At 38.1% G+C, this 5,455-nt stretch overlaps 1 long non-coding RNA gene across 1 annotated transcript; it reads left to right on the top strand.

Annotated features, from left to right (window-relative positions):
- The first annotated feature begins 982 nt into the window (after nucleotides 1-982).
- On the top strand, nucleotides 983-3,056 carry LOC107183305. The gene is made up of 3 exons (XR_001514088.1): nucleotides 983-1,074; nucleotides 2,674-2,730; nucleotides 3,030-3,056. It is a non-coding gene; the product is annotated as an uncharacterized LOC107183305 (long non-coding RNA).
- The last annotated feature ends 2,399 nt before the right edge of the window (nucleotides 3,057-5,455 follow it).

A 5,455-nucleotide genomic window follows, 5' to 3' on the forward strand; every position in this document is an offset into this window, starting at 1 on the left:
CTGACTATATGCGTTGTTCTGTGCCATCTATATATATAGAAGTCTAAGCGACCAGCCTACCGGTTGACTGACTGACTGGTAGCTATGATGCGCACTGACCACCAGGGGGCAAATGCTCAACGCAGAAGCTTTCCCCTGGTGGTCAGTGCACTCCCACAAGGGGAGCGCTGCTCAGCCAGAAGCCGGGCTCACGGCGGCAAGTGCAGCGGCGGTGGCAGGAGCCTCTCCCACCTCTACGGCAGCGCTAAGCACTAAGGATGTCCAACTATGGGGAGTGTGCCTAAGCCATCAGTTGGATATCCCCCGAGGGCTCCCGGGCTGCGGGGCCTCCTCCCCCGTCCCTGAGTGCATGAATATCGTGCACTGGGCCTCTAGTTTTATATAAGGGACTTGACTATCCATGGATTTGGGTATCCAGGGTGGATCCTGGAACCAATTTCCTGTGGACACAGAAGGACAAGTGTAGTTACGTTTTTGGGGAGTCAAAAGTTATATGTGGGTTTATTCTACAAACAAAATTGTTCACTGCTAGGTCTTTTAAAAGGCAGTCAACATGAGGCTGTTCAGCTGCATAGAGTTTATAGGATAGTGTATTAGTTTCCTAAGGGCTTATGAAACAAGTACTACAAATAGGTGGCTTAGAACAAGGGAAATTTATTGTCGTACAGTTCTGGAGGCCAGAAGTCCAAATTCAAGGTGTTGGCAGGACTATGCCCTCTCTGAATGTACTAAAGAGAGATCTATTCTAGGCTTCTCTCCCAGCTTCTAATAGGGATTCCTTGGCTTGTAGATGACCATCTTTCCTTGTATCTTTTCACATTGTCTCTCCTTTGTGTCTGTGTCTAAATTATCCCTTTTTATAAGGACACCACTCATTAGATTAGGGCTCACCTTAATATCCACATTTTAAATTCATAATTTCTGTGAAGACCCTATTTCTAAATAAGGTCACATTCTGAGCTACTGAGAGTTATAACTTCAATATATCCTTTTTTTAGGGGGTGGGCACAGTTCAACCCATACCAGATGGTAGGTTAAAGAAATATTGTCATCTTAAGTCCTTTCAGAAACAAGGTAAGGACCTAAGGTACTGTATTTTTTAAAGGGGAGTAGCAATTGGTTAGTTTAGTTATCTTTTTAACGAGTTTGTATTACTTCATTTATAAGTCAGTATCAGACCTCCACAATGATGGAATTTATACTTAATTTTGCATTAATCTAATAATGGCTAACATTTTCCAGTAGTGGATGTAGTTAACTAATTGCTTGATTTTTTTCCCCCCTTTCCCATCTTTGTACCTGCTCAATCCCCTCCCTACCTTCTACCCTCCAGCCTTTTACAACTATGTAATTTTTTTTTCTTACATGGGTACTTAATAAGAAATTTAATTGTTTATTGGTTATAAAAGGAATACATGTTTGAAATGGTTAGAAATGTGTAAAAAATACTAAAAGTCAACTATAATACATTAGTTACTAGTAATTGATAACATGTTTGTGTACGTTATCCTGGCCTTTAGAATATATGGCAAACATTTTTAAGACAAAATTTGGGTCATTAGTAGTATATACCCTTTTAACTGTTCTGTGGGTGATTGAATTAGTTATTAATGCTAGTGTTCTCAACAGATTTTTTCCCCCTCCTATCTCCTTTTATTCTGTAACCTCTTGAGGGCCAATTTATTTTCATTGTTTCTCATTTTCTCTATTGATAACAAAAGTTTGATGTTACAGATTTATAGAGTTTTGGAGTTAAAAGGGACCTTAGGACAACTAGCCCTTTAAAGTGATAAGTACTGTAGGGGAACTAATCTAAGATCATGATATTTCACAGTGATGAGCAGATTCTAAATGAATTGGTTCAACATAGTAATTAAATTGAAGTTATGTAGGAGCCAGTTTATGTTAGTTGATTGGAGCTCATCATTCATTTTCCCATAAATTCAGTTTCTTAGCCAAATGGTTCAGCACTGATGGTTATTATAGTTCAGTAATATTATGGCAAATAGTTCATTCATAGGGCTACTGTTGCCATATGGAGAAGAGTGTGGCTCAGAATTTCATATCTTTTGCCACCTGTCATTCTTCAAGAAGGAAACTCACTGGGAAATACCTTACACTTTCATAGTTATTTGAGGAGACCCCCATGTTTGGGGAGGAAGGGGAAGGTAGGTGTAGTTAAGAATGGGAACTCTGCATTTGACCAGAGACCTGTGTTTAGGTTTCCCCACTGCCATATATTAGTTACAGCTGGGGGCAAATTACTTTAAATTCTTGAGTTAGTTCTGTCTATTATATGGGCCAAAAATAATGTGTAAATATTAGGTAGTACTTACTGTCTGCCTGGCATTATTTTCAGCTCTTTACCAATACCAACTCACTCAGTTTCCACAGCAGTGTGAGGTTGGAACTGTTGGTATCTTTTATGGATAAGAAAACTGAGGCACAAATAGCTGAAGGATTCCCCCCCCCCCCCCATTCATATGGCAGTGAAACTGTTAAGAGTGGGGATCCAGGTCCCTGAAATTTGGATTCAGAGTCTTGATTTATAGCTGTCATACTCAGCTGCTTGTCTAGAAATACCGCTTTAAGGTTTGTTGATAGGAGTAAATAAGATAGTGCACATCAGGTATCCAGTTCAGTAAATGGTAATTCCCTTCTTCAATTCTTTAGGTGTCTGCTGGGAACCCTGTATTTATTTTCATGGCTAACTGAACTCATAATCACAAGGTATGAATTCCCTATATCAGCAGAATGAGTTTCAGTAACATAGTACCTCTCATGATTTGCCTATACATTCTCTTCTTACTACAGGTGAAAATCCCCAGTCAGAATTTAGGACAGTTTCAGGGTGAGTGGAAAGGGGAGGGAAAAAGGCTGGGAAAGGTCTGGCCAACACAATAGTAGTGTCACTTTAAGACAAGGATAGTCAGGGACTGGAAACTTCTGATAAATGTACTTCTCCTCTCTAGGGATTAAGAGCCTTCTCTTTGTAGTCTTGAATTATACTTTTCTCTTCCTTAATTTAGCCTCCTGCACACCCCCTACTGGGGATTGAGCTCGCAACCCTGGGCATGTGCCCTTGATCAGAATCGAACCTGGGACCCTCCAGTCCACAGACTGACGCTCTACTCACTGAGCAAAACCGGCTAGGGCTCAAGTTAAAATCTTTTAAAGTGAGTTTATTATATTTAGATATTACTTTATTTACATATGAAGAATGAATAGCATTAATTAAGTTTTCAATCTTTTAAGGATTCAAATAGCTAATTTTGTTATCTATCAAATTAGGATAATATCTAAAAGGGTTGTTTTGAAATTAAAATAGATCATGTATGTAGAGTACCTGGTATAGTATTTGGCCCATGATAGATACTTTTAAATGGTACCTATTATTGTTATTGAGCCTATTTGGCCTATAAGGACATAATAAGCATTAAAAATTATTTGATTAATAGTCCTTGTTGATGTAGATCTAAGATTTCATATTCTAAACTTTGGACTTTTTGTATTTTCATAACTAGAGGCCCGGTGCACAAATTCGTGCACGGGTGGGGTCCTCCTGCCTGGGTCGGGGTGTGGGTGAATCAGATTTGGAGCTGTCACGGCCCCAGAAGCAAGGTCTGGGTCAGTGCGCGTCATAGCTACCAGCCGGTCATTGGTTGTTCCGGTTATTCAGTCATAATGGTCGTTTAGGCTCTTATATATATAAATATTGATTTGCTTAACATTAAGTAAAAACCTCAATGAATTTTTAGACTAAATACACCTATGCAACCAGCTCCAATATTAAGATACAATATTATCAGCACTTCTGAAGCCACTATTATGTTCCCTCCAAGTCACTCCCACTATCTTTAATTTTAAGGGACAGTACGTGAATTTTTCTACTTTTTCTCTATTATACCCCACACAAAACATAAAAGAACTCAATTTTTGAGATTAGAATTGTATTAGATGAGAAACTTCAAATAGGTTTTGTAAAAAGCTTTTATATTGCATATTGTGATTTTTAATGTATCTACACTAGTAATATATTTGCAAGTGGAAAATAATTTGTATTACCTTATTACAGGGTAATCAGCAAGTAGTCTGAACAACAAAGGCAGAACCTCAATTTCCTTTTCTGTAGAAGTAAGCTGACTTTGTATCCCATATCCTTAGCATAGTACCTAGTACATAGAAGAAAATGCTTTTAAAATACAAGGTGGAGCAAAAGTAGGTTTACAGTTGTGAGTACTCAAAACAGTATATTCTTGTATTATTCTTGTATTATTTTGCATATGAACAACTGTAGACCTACTTTTGCCCCACCCTGTAAATACATGAATCAGTATAGGCAAGTACTTATATATATGACTTCACCTACATTTTTTAAAATCCTCACCCCAGGATATGATTTTATTGATTTTAGAGAGAGAAACATCAATTGGCTGCCTCCTGTATGTGCCCCGACTAGAGATCAAACCCACAGCCTAGGTATGTGCCCTGACTGGGAATTGAACCCACAATTGTATGGAAGGATGCTCCAACCAATTGAACCACCCAGCCAGTGTGACTTTACCTACATTTATTTTTATCCTACCTACGTAAAATAATTAATTGGGACTTGCATATGTGAAATTGCTATAAGAGAGAGCTCTCTATTTCTAAAGAAATTTCAGGTATTACCAGTTTATATGAATGACTATTTTTGAAATAATTTTATATAAGTATGTAGCATAAACTAGGAAACTTCTCATAGTTGTAGGAATGTAATATTATAGGAACTAAAAACACTCCATTCAGAGGTAGGGTAAGGCAAACTCTATTAAGTGTGTTTGCACAGTAAGTATTGTGTTTTGATCTGTATGCTGAACATCTTTGCCATAGAAATCACCAATCTGGGAAAAATTTAGCAAAATGTTAACTGTAATGATTAGAGATATGAATGCAATTGGAGCAAATGAAAAGAATAAGATAATCTTGTCTGGAAAGATAATGATTAATATGTAGAAGGTGAATGAATATAGGGCTGAATGATCATTTATTGTCTTAACTGGGGCTTTTTGGGAGTGAAAAGATGTGCTGTTACTTATGTCATGATGACAACTGGCACACACTCTCTAGGCTAGGGGTGGGCAAACTTTTTGACTCAAGGGCCACAACGGGTTCTTAAACTGGACCGGAGGGCCGGAAAAAAAGCATGGACGGAGTGTTTGTGTGAACTAATATAAAATTAAAGTAAACATCATTACATAAAAGGGTACGGTCTTTTTTTTTTTTTTTTTTTTTTAGTTTTATTCATTTCAAACGGGCCGGATCAGGCCCGCGGGCCATAGTTTGCCCACGGCTGCTCTAGGCAGACTGGGACATTTGATCTCCTGTTACATGGATTCTCTGCCCTGTTCTATAGTTCCAGAGTTCATATTTATTTAAACTCAACAGAAGTAATAATAGCACAATTAAAGGGGCA

This window comes from Myotis davidii, unplaced genomic scaffold (assembly GCF_000327345.1).
Source record: "Myotis davidii unplaced genomic scaffold, ASM32734v1 scaffold152, whole genome shotgun sequence".
Lineage (NCBI taxonomy): Eukaryota > Metazoa > Chordata > Mammalia > Chiroptera > Vespertilionidae > Myotis > Myotis davidii.